Source organism: Phaenicophaeus curvirostris, chromosome 8 (genome assembly GCF_032191515.1).
Source record: "Phaenicophaeus curvirostris isolate KB17595 chromosome 8, BPBGC_Pcur_1.0, whole genome shotgun sequence".
Classification (NCBI taxonomy): Eukaryota; Metazoa; Chordata; class Aves; order Cuculiformes; family Cuculidae; genus Phaenicophaeus; species Phaenicophaeus curvirostris.
Window position 1 is genome coordinate 2,361,384 of NC_091399.1, and position 17,467 is coordinate 2,378,850.

The following is a 17,467-nucleotide window of genomic DNA, read 5'->3' on the forward strand; positions in this document are numbered from 1 at the left end:
CGCGTATGGGAAAAGTTGTCATTTTGGCTGACATGTCCTCAACATCCTATCTCTTCGTTAGAGCCTGCATTGAGAAGCATGCACTGAGAAGCTAGCTGCTTCTTTGAGCAGTTAAAGAACAGTTTTGGATCTTTTTAATTTTAATAATGCGTTTGTGAGCAATTAATCAGGTAAAGAAAGGAGGAGATTTTAATGAAAACCACTGCTCACTATGATAATTGCAAAAGCATTATTTACTGACTGAACTCCTGCTGGTAGAAAGTTGCCACTGTGTAAGCAGTGACCAAGGCACCCTATTAAGGGATTCTGGAGTTGGGTACTTTTGGAACATAAAGCAAAACTGCTTCCTTCAGTGAGAAGTGTAAAGGAGACGCCTGCAGATATACGATCTGTGTCTTTGCTGTGATGCCACGCTAGGACACAGGAACCTGTCTGCAATTAGTATTGTAATTTAATTCTCCCTTCATACATTCAGTGAAATTGGTTAAGTAGCTAATCTGAAAGGAAAGGAGAAAACCTGATGACTGGGCAAGGGAGGATAAGAAATGTAGCTATCTATGTCCAGGAGGGTAATCAGCCCAGTGTGGAGCTCTTGAGAAGAAAAGGCAGGGAGGGGCACTTTCAGAGCAAGGAAATGGCAGATGCAGTCAGATTTTGAAAAGAAAAAGGCCTTTGACTAAATCAAGAAATGGGAGATCTACAGAAATAGGCAGAGGAATTGAACTTGGGGAGATGTGCAGCTGTAGAAGGGTGCAGGGGAATCAATCAGAGACTGGAACAAGTCTTTTCCCTCATCTCTCTCTCATTCCTTAAGCAGGTGTTCAATTGGATCTGGGCAATTTGATTATCATAGCTGTCTGATGAAAGACAGAGGGAAGGCAAGCTCAGACATTGCTGTTAAGGATATTTAGCACCTCAGAGACATACATTTCTATTCTTTTTGGTGGAAAAATCCAGAAAATCAGTGGAAGGTGCTAGCTCTGTGTACACCCCACATCCACCACTCGGTCCACAAAATCATTATAGGCCCCATCCTTTTGTGGTGGGAGAACCATCTGGTCAGTCACAACTGGTGAGTTTCACCAAATGCTCTATACGCTATAATGTAAGCATGCACAGCCAAAAGTGTGTACGTACACCTATGACATCTATGCCTAGTGTAAAGCAATGATCACCCTGATTGTTCTACATGAAGGCTTTGTCTTGCCCCACTCAAGGCTGATTTCCTTTTTGCAGGATTGTGTAGTTAAAAAGAAATCTCCAGAAGCTGAGGTTGCAAGAGTGTCAAATCAGAACCTAGAGAAAAATGGCTTTGCTTTGTGATAAATCTACTTTAATATTTCCTTTTTGTGTGCCTCGTCACCCAAGGCTAGGCTGGTATCCTTACCATAAGTATTGTCAATGAATACTGTGGCTGCAGACAAGCTTACACATGTTATAAAACCCTGAAAGCAAGGGAGGTTTTTTAGAGAACAGAGTTGAAGGGGCGAAGTAAGACTAAAGTTCATTCCAGTTCATGCTTTGGAGTGCTGGCTCAGAAATTTCTTACTCTGTTGATGGGAAGAGAAGGAATCTTAATATACTGTTGAAAAAGAATGATACTGAAGTCCAAGGTCAACTATATAGCGCAGTTTTATCTGGTTCTCCATTTCTATAATGATAGTTGGTGCGGACTGAAGAAAGTTGTTCAGTCCTGAATGACCTTCTCCTCTCCATCCCATACAGAGGGCACGTAGGGCTGTAGTTGATGATCATGGTGAACATCCTTCTCCTCAACACCAAGCCAAGGAGTTTGCTTTTTCCAAGATGGTGACTTAACTCAGTTAAACAGGTTTTTTTTTTTGGGGGGGTGCTGCGATTAAGAGACGGGACGCAGCCTGATAAAAGCAAAATGTCAGATTTATTGCGTTTAAAACACATTTTTATAGTGATTACAAGAGGCGTGTTTCAAACTGATTTGTTTTTACCCTAAACTAGGCAATCAAAGGTTGGTTAATACAAATGAGCCTTTTTAAACATCTAATTGCTTTTAGCAACAGCAGCAGTTTCTCTGTGGATGTGGTCTTCCTGGACTTCAGCAAAGCCTTTGACACAGTTTCTCACAGCGTTCTGCTTGAGAAACTGTCAGCCTCTGGGCTGGACAGGCGCACACTCTCCTGGGTGGAAAACTGGTTGGCTGGCCGGGCCCAGAGAGTGGTGGGAAATGGTGTGAAATCCAGCTGGAGGCCAGTGACAAGTGGGGTTCCCCAGGGCTCAGTGCTGGGTCCAGCCCTGTTCAATGTCTTCATCAATGATCTGGATGAAGGCATCGAGTGCACCCTTAGCAAGTTTGCGGACGACACTTAGCTGGGTGGAAGTGTCGATCTGCTGGAGGGTCGGGAGGCTCTGCAAAGGGATCTGAACAGGCTGGACCGCTGGGCAGAGTCCAATGGCATGAGGTTTAACAAGACCAAATGCCGGGTCCTGCACTTGGGGCACAACAACCCTATGCAGTGCTACAGACTGGGAGAAGTCTGTCTAGAAAGCTGCCTGGAGGAGAGGGACCTGGGGGTGTTGGTTGACAGCCGACTGAATATGAGCCAGCAGTGTGCCCAGGTGGCCAAGAAGGCCAATGGCATCTTGGCTTGTATCAGAAACGGCGTGACCAGCAGGTCCAGGGAGGTTATTCTCCCTCTGTACTCGTCACTGGTGAGACCGCTCCTCGAATACTGTGTTCAGTTCTGGGCCCCTCACCACAAGAAGGATGTTGAGGCTCTGGAGAGAGTCCAGAGAAGAGCAACAAAGCTGGTGAAAGGGCTGGAGAACAGGCCTTATGAGGAGCGGCTGAGAGAGCTGGGGTTGTTTAGCCTGGAGAAGAGGAGGCTGAGGGGTGACCTCATTGCTCTCTACAACTACCTGAAAGGACGTTGTAGAGAGGAGGGTGCTGGCCTCTTCTCCCAAGTGACAGGGGACAGGACAAGAGGGAATGACCTCAAGCTCCGCCAGGGGAGGTTTAGGCTAGACGTTAGGAAAAAATTCTTTACAGAAAGGGTCATTGGGCACTGGAACAGGCTGCCCAGGGAGGTGGTTGAGTCACCTTCCCTGGAGGTGTTTAAGGCACGGGTGGATGAGGTGCTGAGGGATATGGTTTAGTGTTTGGTAGGAACGGTTGGACTCGATGATCCGGTGGGTCTCTTCCAACCTGGTTATTCTGTGATTCTGTGCTTTCAGCAACAGCAGCAGCTCCTCTCTTCAAGGCCACTGTTTCGCAGCCACAGACACCCGCGCTCATCCGCACGGAGCCAGCAGTCTCCATTCCTCTCTAAACAGAAGCCCTATCTCACTCCTCCCAGGGTCTCCGACTGACAAGCTCCAGCACGTCCTGTCCTACATCTCCCCCTTCCAGTTGTACAACAAGAATCTTATCCACCCATTCTTTCGAGAATCGATCACCCAGGAACATCCTTTAACTACCACCCATAAGATTAAGAGCATCCATAATGTTAACGTCCTCCTCATTCTTGTCGACTGCTTTCGTGGCTGGGGCTCAACAGTTGTCACGCAGCAATGTGGGCTTGATCCACCTCGCAGGTGCCCAAAGTGGTCCTGTATCTGTTAAAACACAAGCATAACCTCGTCCCCATGTTAGTAGCTTATACAGACCTGTCCATTGCCCATAATAACTGGTTTACAATAGCACTTTCAAATTGTCTTATATTTGCTCTAATTTTGATGACATAGTTTGTACATGCTTCAACTTCAACACAATTTGATTATCTCTTGCTAATCGCAAAAAATTCATTACATATTGCTCCATTGCTCCTTGGTGTCTCTCCTGATTCCCCGCTTTTTCTTTTTTGCTAACAATGTTTTTATTACTTGATGGGTACGTTCAATAACGACATGACTTGGTAAATATATATCAGTACTTTCTGGATAATCTATTAGATCTACTTATAAATTCAGAATATTTACCGTGCACTACTTAGCACATTCTTTTGTCATTGGGATATAAATGATTGTCGAGTCTTGGGCTAATAACTAAACACTTCTTTTTCTTCCCTCGGTGATTATCATTGTAATCATTTCAAATTTAGTGAGTATGGTTTTTGGGGTTAGTGTGGTAAAATATCCACTCAATAATTTGTAATGAAGCTTTTGACTTTTCCTCTATTATTGCCTCAATTATCCCTAAAGTTTGTCTGCACTAAGACCCAGCAGTTGCTGACGAGTAACATTGGAATGCAGAGTGTTCTCACAACATTTTCCTAGAGAGATAACACCGTTAACTCTTTTGGACTTCTTCAAGGCTGAGAGAAAAGAAAAAAACTTAGAAAGGAAGGAGAAAGAGGGGGGGCACTCACACACATACAGCTGCATGTTTTGCTAGGTATTTTAAAACTTTTCCTTCTGAAGCCTTTCATTCCAAAGATCCCCAGGTAAATTTACCTGTTTGCCAGCTTAGTGGACATTTGAGATTGAAAGGTCCCAGAAATGTATTTTCAAGATTAATTAAAACCAATTTTTAAGTCTTACAGACGTTTGAAGCACTTCAAACACACACACACATACAACCACTCATTTCTCAGCTAGCCGAATACATTCATAAAATGTTAGTTATCACTATTGGATCCACAATTTTTCCATGTTACGGATATATAAATTACACACGGTACCGGGAACATACAACACTTAAAATATGTCCATGCATTATCTAATAAGGCTTATATGGATTGTCTAACAAATATTTCACTTATGCTAGTCTTTTGTAGTTTCTGCATTGATAGAATCACGAACTGGTCAGTTGAACCACAGCCTCTGTCTCTTCATGGGGTACAATTGCTGAAAAACAAATCAGATGAGTGATTCTAGTGCCCTTTGATATAAAGTCAGAAGGCATAAGCATCCAAACTATTACTTGCATCACTCTCGTAAAGTTGGCATCAGTCAATTCTGGTAAAACAAGCAATCTTTGTAACAGGTGATGATGCAATTAACAGTGCAGTAAGTCCATTATCCATTTTTATTTGAGAGGGTATACCCAAAGTGGCAAAGGCACGCATCAAATGTTTACGGACGTCATGTGCTTTTTCTCCTGTGTGACAAGAAGCAAATAAGGCACCGGAAAAGGTGTCTATAGAAGAGTGAATATATTTCAGTTTGCCAGACTCCAGAAAGTGAGTTACGTCCGTTTGCCATAGCTGTAAACTTTGTAGTCCTCTGGGATTAACTCCTCCTGCTATCGATGGAAAAGAATGTCTTTGGCAGTCAGGGCATACAGCAACGATATTAGATGCTTGCTGAGAGGTGGGGCCAAACTGTCGTTTGAGACCTCCAGCATTCTGGTGAAAAAAGGAAAGGCTAAGTCTAGCCTGTGCTATGCGATCGGGCAATACCTGTACTGGTAATGTCAATAAATCGGCCCATCGATTTCCTTCTGCAATAAAGCCAGGTAGAGAAGTGTGTGACCTAACATGCATAACAAAATAGGGGTGAGGGCGAGAGTCCAAAAGAAAAATAAGCTCCTGTAACAAAGCAAATAAGTTAGGATGTGAGAGGTCACGCAATAAAGATGCTTCGTCTCTCTCTACAATCCCTGTAACATAAGCAGAATCAGTGACAAGATTAAGTGGTATGGTCCACCTCCGGAAAACTCGAACTACTGCAGTCAGTTCCACTATTTGAGGGGATCCAAGAACGGTGTCTATGTCTGAGTTCCATCGTTCATGTTGGTCATCCCACCATAAAATAACTAACTTATGCGTTTTTCCAGACCCATCTGTAAATACGGTAAGGGCCTGCAATGGCTGATCACTCCTTTTTGGCTTAGGCATTAAACGAAAATCTGCATTAAGCAACTTATGTGAAGGTGGATGGGATGTAAGTTGGCCTGCATAGTCAGCTAGTGCCATAACAAAGGCATCTGATTGTTGATAGAGCCACTGTAAATACATATTTGTTACAGGTAAGCAAATACAAGTAAAGTCTACTCCTGATAATGCCAGCAAACGTTGCCTGGCCTTAATTATCAAACAGGCAAACATTTCATGCTGAGTCAAAATAGTTTTTGACGATCCGGAAAAAAAATCCATTCAATAATTAACAGTGGGTCTGATTTTTCAAAATCCCATTGAAATATCAGGGCATGAGGCTGTCGAGCGGGATTTAAAATGATCAGGTAAAAAGGTAACTTGGGAGCCCAACGATGTGCTTGTTTAAAGCTGATTGCCGTAGCAACCTTTTGTAAGGAGTTAATGGCTTCAGGGCCAAGACTGCGGTGGGAACACAAGTTAGTATCTCCCTTGAGCAGTTTGAACAAGGGGCCTAAATCCGTGTTAGAAATTCCCAACAGCGGCCGGACCCAATTGATTGTGCCTAATAGTTTCTGTACATCATGTAAATTTTTTATGTCTGTTCGTATCTGTAAAGGTTGCAGAATTACGGATTGAGCCCTTATACGCCAGCCCAGATATTTCCATGGTGGTGTTTTTTGAATTTTTTCCGGCGCAATACAAAGGCCTGCCGAATCGACGGCGGTCATGACAAGGGCTACGGCTTCCTCCATGACCTCGTGGCATTGTGCAGCCACTAGAATATCATCCATATAATGATACAGTAAAGCATTGGGCACAGCAGCCCTGACAGGGCTAAGCACTTTAGCCACATACCACTGACAGATTGTAGGACTATTTTTCATACCTTGTGGTAGCACAACCCACTGACGCCTTTGCAACGGAGCTTGCATGTTAACGCTAGGAACAGAAAAAGCGAATTTAGGAGCATCACTTGGATGCAGGGAGATATTGAAAAAACAGTCTTTAAGATCGATAACAGTCAAATGCCAATCCCGAGGTATCATAGTAGGGGACGGAAGGCCGGGTTGTAGGGCCCCCATGTCTTCCATAGCGTCATTAATTTTTCTAAGATCATGGAGCAAGTGCCATTTGCCAGACTGTTTTTTGATGACAAAAATAGGCGAATTCCAAGGACTGGTAGAAGGCACAATATGTCCTTTCAGCAATTGTTCAGCAACTAATTCTTGAAGGGCACGAAGCTTTTCCAGTGGAAGGGGCCATTGATCAACCCAAATAGGGGTATCAGTTCTCCAAGTTATTTTCAGGGTGTCGTGCACTTCAATGGCCCCATCTAAAAATGGGTTCAAATAGACATTCCCCACTGGGACAACACATCACGCCCCCACAAAATCATGGGAACAGGCAGTACAAAAGGCTTAATGGTGGCTATGTGTCCCTCTGGACCTTGAATTTGGATTAATTCTAGACTCTGGTGTCTGCTACCAGTCCCACCGATTCCAGCTAATGTTTGGGAAACATTGGTTAAAGGCCATTGTGATGGCCATTTGGCCTGTGATATTACAGTAACATCAGCTCCGGTGTCGATAATCCCACTGAGCACTATTTGTTGTTTCCCACGAATGAGGGTACATTGACATAGGGGTCGTTTTTGAGAGATAGACTGCACCCACAAAATCTGTGGGTCCCTTGTAGACCCGAACCCTCCCTTCCTTTGATTGGGTTGGTGAGAGTCAGGGGGATCCGTTCCCATGGGAATCAACACCAATTGCGCTATACAGCTACCTTTTGGTACTGTACAGGGAGGAAATGGGGTCCATGCCATAATTTTAATTTCATTAACGCTGTCAGAGTCAATGACCCCTGGTAATACAAAAAGTCCTGACAAAGTAGTAGATGACCTTCCTAGCAATAGTGCCTGTGTCCTGGGGGGTAAAGGTCCTGAAACATTTGTCGATAATAAGTGAACCGAGGAATCTAATAATGTTACTGGGCGTGAGGTTGCCAAGTCCAGTCCGGCACTACCTGCTGTTGCTGGGCGAAGACTTGAGGCGGTGCTGTTTCCCTCCAGAGGTTTCGAAAAGTTGGCCATGGTATTTGTGTCCGCACGCGTCGCTGCCCCGCGCTCCGTGGTCGGTTTCCCTGTATCGGTTGTCCCTGAAAATCATACTTGGAGCGACATTGATTAGCATAATGACGCCCTCTCCGACATTTGAGACAAATTCCAGGTGTTTGGAATCAAGTTCCAGCGTTAGTACTTAAACAATCTCTTTTCAAATGACCAGGTTTACCACAACCATAACAATTCCCCAGTCCTGTTTGATTCGTCGGGGCACGCATGGCTGCAAAAGCCACAGCCATAGTTTCAAATTTATGATCTATAGTGCCAATTCTATTACAAGCCTCTACCATTTCAATTAATGAAGGATTTGGGTTCGGGAGAGATTTTAACAGTTTCTTACAATCCACATTAGCATTTTCAATGGCTAATTTCAACAATAAAATTTCCCGGGCCTGTACATTATCTACTTGTCGTTCCAAAGCCTGTTTTAATCTGTCTATAAATTGCATATAAGGCTCTTGGGGTTCCTGGGTAATAGTAGTAAATGCTTTTTGCGGTTTCTGAGAATCAGGGACTTTCAAAAAAGCCTTTTTAGCCTCTTCACGGGTCACCTCAAGGGCCTCCTGTGGGATCCGAACCTGATCCACAGGATTAGTATGTTGGCCTGTGCCTGTGAGATGTTCTATAGTTAGCGCGCCTATATCAGCATTACCGTGACCCTCATAAGTCAAAAGAAGTGCCTGTAGTCCCCTCCTTCAGTGAGCTTCCCACAAAGAATATTGTGTAGGTGTCAGTAACAATTGTGCCAGAGATTTTAAATCATGTGGAGTCATGACATAGGTATCAAAACCAGAAGATAATAAACTCGCAAAATACGGAGAAGAAAGTCCATGTTCGGTTACCGTACGGTGCAATTCCTTAACAATTGGGAAAGAAAGAGCCTCCCACTGAGCCCTCCGACCTTGATAGATAACAGGGGCCACTATGTTTTTTGCGATTTCTAATTCCCCTTCTTTTAAGGCTTGGCGCCTTATGTTAATCCACACATCATGTGGATTGGGGGGGTAGAGGTCTGGTTCCTTTTCAGGATCCTCCGGTCCCGGATCAAAGGGATTGTCAGCCCCCCCATCGGGGTGTGCAGAGACAAACGCATCCAGTTTAGGGAGATGAGGGGTCAGTACAGTTGTTGACGATCCTGCACTCGGCTCGAAATTATCGCTCTGCTTTTTTGAGCCAACATGCGCCTTTAACGCTTCAAAAACTTTCTGCCAGGGAGCCCCCCTTTCGCTCTTTTTTTTTTCTCTGTCGTAGCATCCCATAGTTTCACCCCCACATCATCCCAGAATTTCCGCGTAAAGATAGTGGACGCAGTTACAGTGGGTATTTTCGCCTGTACCCATTTAAGTTTTACTTTGAGATCATGCCCAGAAATATTTTTCCCATGCTTTTGAAGAAGGGCTTTCATAAGTTCATATACGTCTCTTTCAGGGGAACACACCTGATTCACCATCTTATGGTTTCCCACGGCTCACCTCTATGCTCCAGAGGGATTTTTGACCGGTCGGTTTCTGCTTCGTTTCAGCAATTTATTCAATCTTGCTTCTTTTCAGCAGCTTATTCAATATTCCGTGGGACTCGCAGCATTCCACTCAGCCATGTGGTTCTCCGACCCTTTGGTAATCTCATCCGTATCCCGTCGGGGTCACCAATTTGCTGCGATTAAGGGACGGGATGCAGGCTGATACAAGCAAAATGTCAGATTTATTGCGTTTAAAACACATTTTAAAGTGGTTACAAGAGGTGTGTTTCAAACTGATTGGTTTTTACCCTAAACTAGGCAATCAAAGATTGGTTAATACAAATGAGCCTTTTTTAAGCATCAACTTGCTTTTAGCAACAGCAGCAATTTCTCTCATCAAGGCCACTGTTTCACAACCACTGACACCCGTGCTCATCCGCACGGAGCCAGCAGTCTCCATTCCTCTCTAAACAAAAGCCCTATCTCACTCCTCCCAGGGTCTCCGACTGACAAGCTCCAGCACGTCCTGTCCTACGGGGGGGAAGTGTTTAACATTTCAATGCGGTATTCTGAAGAGTATACAAAGAAAAGGTAAAATAAAAAGTCAGAAAAGTGTTCAGCATTGAACAGTCGTGCTTTGGTGGTGTACTGTCTGAATGTCCATGTGGTGAAGCCACCGAAACAGCATGCTGCTACAGTTCCTTTCAGTTCATTACATTTGCTTCAAGGCTGCACTGTGAAGAGACAGTAGCAAAAACTATATTTATGGCCAAGAATTCTTTTGGATGCTCCAGTTTGTGGATACTCAGTTAGAGATGCCTAAAGTGGTCTGGCTCTTTGGAGGCAGTCCAGGAAATTTTGTTTCCCCAGGATACCTGAGAGTCACTCATCACTTCCAAATATATTGATCAGTGCTATTTTTTATTTTAAGAGTCTACTCTGCACTGGAAATGATCCACTGAGATTTTGTAGCTGTTTTCTTTTTCCTTTTTAGACTTCTTGGCTACCAAATACAGCTTCAGGAAATACGCTACAACCTCTTCGCCTCCCGCCAGCTTGTATCTCTGCTGCCATAGGGTCTGCGCCAAAGGCTTCAAGCTGTAAACAAAAGCACCACACACTTGAGCCTGATCAGCAGTTTGCCAGTGGGGTGAGGCTGGATTTCATTCTGGAGGTAATGCAGATTCATGGAGAGTTTTATAATAGTGCTTTAGTACTGCAGTTCGCAGAACTGCATACTGCAGGCAACACGCCTTCCAAATATTTATCAGCTTTTATTTAAATGCTCCTTTTTGATCTCTGTTTAATTTTCAAGACATTGTCTTAGTGGTCTAATGCCCAGTTTTTCATCACAGCCCGGGAAAATGTGGTGACTTGTCTTTTATAGTCTAAAATCTCTCTATGTGCAAATTTTTCTACCTCTACATAGGTTTTCCTTTATGTAGAGAGGGAAGCAGCCATCTGGGTAAGATCAAGAACTCAGGAACATTTTCACACAGTCTTACAAGATTTCATCTTCATCTACAGCTGAAAAGTAGCAAAAACCATCTTTCTTCTTTTACCATTACTACTGCTAAATCACACTAGCGGGTTCAGAGAATGAGAGCTTTTTGGTGTAGCCAAACATGATCTTAATATGCATTCAGCTACTTTCAGGTGAGATTTGGACTTGTCTTCTCTTCTAGGAAAAGCATTATGTAATTGACTGTATGATAGGAGTTCCATGGGAATGGAGGATGTTGGATCTGTGGCCACTGACAGGCAGAAAATGCTTGAATAACTTTGTGCTGCTGTGCATTTGTTCCATATTATGATGGTCATGATCTTCCCTCCAAGAATTTGCTGACGCTTTCTATGTCTTCTATAATTATGGGTGATTTGCATTGTTTCTTTAATGCTCACAACAGACAAAACAGCTAAATCGGTCATAAAGCATGAAGATGATGCAGAACTCGGATCCAGAGCACGCAATGTTTGCAGAATTTATTCTCTAGAGATGTTTTGCTTTTCAGGGCCTTGGTCTTCTGTTTGTAATTCATTCAGAAGGAGGACTAAACCTCTGCTACAAAGGCAAAGAAGCGTTTTGAACAACTTCTTGTATAATTGGTGCCAAATAGTGTTACTGTTGGAAGATTCTGGCTGACTGCTTTGGAATTTGCTTGCCATCGGAAAGAATGCAGCAGTGCTGTGGGGTTGTGCAGTATTGTGCCTGCCTGGAAGCAGAACTCTGCATGGTTACGAGTAGTATGTGGTTAACAATGATGTGGTCTAGATCTATAAGGGCCGCATTTTCAAGCAGCCTGTCCGTTGCTTTGCAAATTAAACCGAAGAGGTTTAGCGTATAAATGTTTTCATAAACGTAATGGCAAGCACCAAGTGAGGAAATTGTTCGAGAGGCATGAGTGTTACTAATTGTAAAGAGCAGTCAAACCATGAGTAGTTCAATATGCTTGGTAGCTATTTTTTGTGTCACCTACTTAACCTGGTTAACATGTTTTTGCAGGGGGAGAGGAGTGAGTTAACACTTATGAATTCAGTGGAATATGTAACTGGTATATCCCCGTATCAACTCCCAGTCATCAATCATATGATACCAGTGCCACCTCCCCCTCTGCAAAAGGGAGACAAGAGTGTAAATGCAGTGAGAGCAGTGAGAACTAGGATGCTCAGAGGCAGATTATTCCATCCCACCACTGCAGCAAATGACACAGGGCAGCTTTTACCAAAGGTGAGTTATTCCTGTCTGCTTCTCTGTTTATTGTTACGTTACCTTCCCTGTGGGTGTATTTGCCTAAAGCTGAAAGATGTGGCTATCTAGTTTGCATAAAGATTCACTGAATTTTTGAAAGAAAAAAAAATTACAACTATTAAAATACATAGCTGCCACCCTTTTCTCTGTATACTAAAACATTGGGTGTTTTTCTTCAGCTGGGGCTAAAAAGGTGCTTGAACAAAAAGGCGTAGGAACTCTTACTCATGGCCTTCTGTCTTCGTCAATCCTTCTGTCTTAGTCAAGATCCTGCCTCTGACTGTATCTGGTGCCAGAACTTCAGCAGGATGGGGGAAATGCTGTGAGTGTGTGAAAACTTTTTCTGTTACACTCCAGCCAGTCTTGACTGCTGCAAGGAAATTGTAGGAACCCAGGACTGGGAGAGACAATCAAACTTGGTCCTTGCCATTCTGGGAAATTCAATGCAATGGCTTTTCAATTAAAAATATTTTATTACCCTTCTGCATGTTACAAAACTCTTCCCAATTTAAACATCTCAAAGCCTGTCTTAAAGGGCTGGAAGCCTCAAGTGCATTCCACATATATGTGGTCTTTGAGTTCACCTTTTATTAGAGCTGGAAGCCAAATGCACTTTTTGTGTATTTTCTGCTGCAGAATTCTGGAGGATTCCCTAAGCCCTTGTTACACAGCAACGCATTTGTTACCATGATCTTCCTAGATTTGCATTTATGTTATGACAGTACTGACTACAGAGATGAAATTGAAGTCTGTCAGCAGCATTGTGGAGGATAAAACCTTTGTGTCTACAAAGGCAAGCTGTTGGAAGGAGGTAAGGATAAAGAGTCAAAGAGTTTGTATTGACTCTAGAAACATCTTCTTGATTGGCTAAAATGTTGATGTGATACTGAAATGATTTCAGCTGAGCTCAGTCAAGACGTGTGCCTCCAGACTAAACCTTATCTCGTGTTTCATGATTGAAAATGGTGTTACAATTACTTTTTCAAATAACAAAAGAATGAATTTAGAGAACTGATTTAACAAAATGCTGTAGGTTTGACTAGTTTTGTACAGAGATGTGTGATTAATAAAGCAGTTGTACCAGTAAACTGTCCTTAAATAGGGGTTCTTTGTTTCTGACTTGCAATAGTGCATCAATGTGTGTTGCTTACTGCTGCAGAAGGAAAAGTGCATAGTGGGAGCCCAGTTCCCATTTATTTTATGCCACTGCTATTCCATCACATCAGTGAAAGGTGAACTGTGTTCTGGGAAATTGGGAAGAGGAAATGGCCTAGAGGAAAAAGACTGATTTCACAGACCATACTACTCATTCCTGCTCACAGGACACACTGTGTGTGGATTTGTGTTTTCACTTGTTATGGAAAGATGGTGCAGAGATCCCTGCACTTCCCTATATGCCCTGAGGTTATGGGTGCACTGCAGTGTGCCCACAGAGAGGCATTCATTGCAGCTGTGTGGAAGGTGTTCTTTGTGTGTGATCCTGTTGTCCCCAGACCCATTCACACCTGCTAGGGAAACTGCTGGAGTACGGTGGGGCTTCCTTCCTGCTGGAACGTGCTCGGGTCAGTTAGGAAGGATACTCTGACTTGTGGGTGAAGGAAGTACAACCCACTCTCCCCAGCACGGGTCTGGGTAGCAGCCTCAGTGCCCTTCAGGCCTGGATGCTGAACGGTGCCTCTGCAGAGCAGCTGAAACAGCTCCAGGCACACACCAGGAATCCTAAACTTTCTGTGCGTAATTTAACCTCTCGTAAACCATGTGACAGTTAATTTTTTTGAGACAGGAGGCTCTGGTTTTGGTTCTGCTGAAGCACAGAGTGGCCAAATTGGTGATGTATTTGCTTGTCGCAGGGGTGTCCATCTTGGTACTCCTCGACAGCGAAGAGACAAGGCTGCTGTGTGGGGAGGAAGTAGAGTCTTATCAGCTAATTAATACACCTGTGAACCATGTACCTGACCTCAGAGTGCTGGACACTTTGGTGGTGATGCAGATGAGACACAACGATTGCAACTGGCTGATAGAAAGGCACTGCCTTTTCCTTTGATCCGTTTCCTTTCTGTGATTACAGAGACTTTCCAGTTCGTCTCGAAAAGGCACCATGGTTTCCCATTCAGCCTCACCTTTTTCCTCAATGGAATGCAAGTGGACAGGTTGAGCTGTTGCTGTGAGTACAAACATCACAAGAATAGCAGGCTGGGAGGCAAACGTGGATACTTTGGTTTTCTCAATGTGGAAGGAGCTTCTCCTTGCTACAGGTATGGAGATGAGTATGCTTTGCTCACAGGGACTGAACAGCCCAGTTTTTAGAGAGTTTATCACTTGTTTCTTCTGTTTTAATCTTTCTGGCACTCCGCAGCTCTATAGAACCTGGTCTGTTTTTCAGCTCCCTAAGAAATGTGCAGAATTGAGCTTATTCCTCAGGGTCCCACATCCAAGGATGCCATCCAGGTCAGCTACCTTTGAAGAGGTTGTGGAGAGGAGGGTGCTGGGCTCTTCTGCCAAGTGACAGGGGAGTACAAGAGGAAATGACCTCAAGCTCCACCAGGGGAGGTTTAGGCTGGACATTAGGAAAAAATTTTTCACAGAAAGGGTCATTGGGCACTGGAACAGGCTGCCCAGGGAGGTGGTTGAGTCACCTTCCCTGGTGGTGTTTAAGGCACGGGTAGACGAGGTGCTGAGGGGCATGGTTTAGTGATTGATAGCAATGGCTGGACTCAGTGATCCAGTGGGTCTGTTCCAACCCGGTCATTCTATGATTCTTTGTGCTGCCTCGTCAGTCTCTCTGTTGAGCACGCCGAGCAGTGGACAGTGTTTGCACTGGATCTGTCAGCTTGTCAGGAGGCAGTTGGCACTTTCTCCGCAGTCCAGTGTGGAGGAGTCGCTGTGGGTGGTATACATGAGATGCTTGTGTGTTTCTGGTGGAAGTGATAGTGGAATAAATATTAGGAGTACTGCTGAGTTAACTGTAGTCTTCAGGGTTTTCTTTGTGATTGTGAGAACAGGATAATTTCTTTTTAAACAGCTCTGCCTCTAAGGTGGGATTCTGCTGTAATACCCTTGGCTGCTGAATAAGATAGCGTTGAATGTTAGCCAGGTTTCAGACAACAAATCTGTGTAGAAGGTTCTTGGTTTGGGGCAGAAGTCCATGCTTTGAGCAACGTCTGTCATTTTGCCAAGAAACCTTACATTTAATAAAATCCTGAGATTGTTAAGCCATGCTAGACAAGTAAACTTCTGCACACATGGGTGATTTTTAAACTTTTTCGTTCTTTTCGTAAGTAATTTTTAAAAGAGCAACAACCAGTTGGAAGAAGAGACCATCCATAGAGCTATACTATGTTTTCTGGATAAGGACTCAATTCCAAGAAAAAAAAATCTGCTTTATTGTACCATGCTTTATCCACTCCAATCTAACACTGAACATGGTTTCTTTAAGTGAATTCCTTAGTATGTTCAAAGTAGTGAAAAGTATCTGCATTCAGAACGGATATAGTACCAAAAGAGTTTAGGAAATGCCCAAATCTCAGCTTCTCTGTGATTTCTAGAGAGACTTGAAGTGAATTTTCGTAATGAATATAATCTTCCAGGAATTAATATCTTCCTGAGTCATCCTCAGTTTCTGTTCTTTTTCCCCTCTTAATCTTAGTGATATCTCAGTTTTCCTGTTTCTTGCCAGTCCAGCCAACCTTGCCTGGTGACTAAAAATCATCTCCATTAACCAGATACTCTCCATAAATGGCAATTATTTGGACGCAGTTATGTTTGACTCCTATTTTGCGTGTTGGACCACATCCACATGTTAAATACCCACTCTGATTCTCAGTAAAGATCCTAGTTGATTTTCCCTGTTGGGTTAAGGCTTTGATTCACAAAGAGGGGACACTGCAGTGATTTCTATGCTGATGCTGTGATCCTTGCACAGAGAGTTTTTTGCTGCCTGGGTCCAGCATTTCTCTACAGGAAAAGTGCTTCACTATCTCAAAGGTCCCTGAAAAAAATACCACGAACAAATAATTAAAAGGTAGGACCTTTATCAGAAATTGTCACATTGTCACATTTACATTTCATGCCCACAAACTGAAAGGATTTCTAGACTGATTGTTGTGAATTTCACAGTAGTTTGTGAACAGCTGGAACGTGAGGGTAATTGTAATGAAGCCTTACATAAAAAACCAGTTTTGATAGCATCCTGATGCTTGCAGTGCGTGGGGGGTGGCTCTTGGCATTTGCAGGTAAAGTGAATCAGGAGTAGGAACTCTGGCCTCTTACATGAGCCTCCTGACTGTACAAGTTGTGACTCCAGGTTATAGAAGAGGAACACTCTCAAAAGGCCATTCAAATGCTTTGTTTTCTAGCTGTTTACATTTCTGTTAGGTAGGAAAAACAGAAGAGAAACTGAAAAGAACTCAATTTCAATCTCCCATTCCCCCCCACAGTTATTAGAGAAATTAAAAACAAAAGAACCAACAAGTATTGGCCACAAAACCTGAGTTATTGCTTTACTTGATGTTACAGCAGGATTTGGAGCAAACCTGCCTCTTATATGAGCTATGAGCTCTTCTGCCTTTCTCTGCGATTATATCTTCACAGATCATGTTTGGTGTAGCTTGAGATTAATGGACAGTTTTGATAATTTCAATTTTAATCTGTTTATGTTTCAATTGTTGCCTTTAAGTGCAGATAATGTTACTCTCCTTAAAGCAGGAGCTGCCTCTATGTTTGTGGAGCACTTGAGGACTTTAGGGTCCTTCTCCAAATAAGCCATTATCAGTAACCGTGTTATCTGAGTGGCAATGCAAAGGCAGATAAATATCTGGTTTTACTTCTGATAAAGAGCTAAACAGCTGTGTCTGCTGCCCTTCCATTGTTCACAGAAAGAAAAATGTGATACTTCCCAGTTCTCCTTGTTTTTTTTTAATAGGTGCATTTTTGCAATGGGTCTGGACAAAAAGCCATCCCCTCCCAAGACAAAGATGGAGAACAATGAGGAAAAGCATGTAGATTCCTGGAGAGATGAAGTGCAGAGTGAGCCAAGTAAAAGCAGTATTGAGCAGAAATCAAGCAAAGATTCAGCGTTAGTCATCTTACCATGTTATGAAGAGAGTGTGGAAACTAGTGAGGACAAAATGGAGACCAGACATGAGTACAGAAAGGAAGAAGAGAAAATATGTGGTTATGAGAGTGAAGATAGTCAGGAAGACACCGGGAAATATGGCACGGTATTCAAAAACAAAAGAAGAGGATGAGAAATGGGAGAGGATGGTTCTGGAGAGGGGATGGGATTGTGGGCCTCCAACTCCACCTGGAACTTCCTCTCTTAGGACATCTCATGTGCGAGAAATGTG

At 43.4% G+C, this 17,467-nt stretch overlaps 1 long non-coding RNA gene across 1 annotated transcript; it reads left to right on the plus strand.

Moving 5' to 3' along the window:
- Positions 1 to 12,824: 12,824 nt before the first annotated feature.
- On the plus strand, positions 12,825 to 17,157 carry LOC138723131 (uncharacterized). Its single transcript, XR_011337818.1, has 3 exons — positions 12,825 to 12,933; positions 14,191 to 14,377; positions 17,044 to 17,157. It is a non-coding gene; the product is annotated as an uncharacterized lncRNA (long non-coding RNA).
- The last annotated feature ends 310 nt before the right edge of the window (positions 17,158 to 17,467 follow it).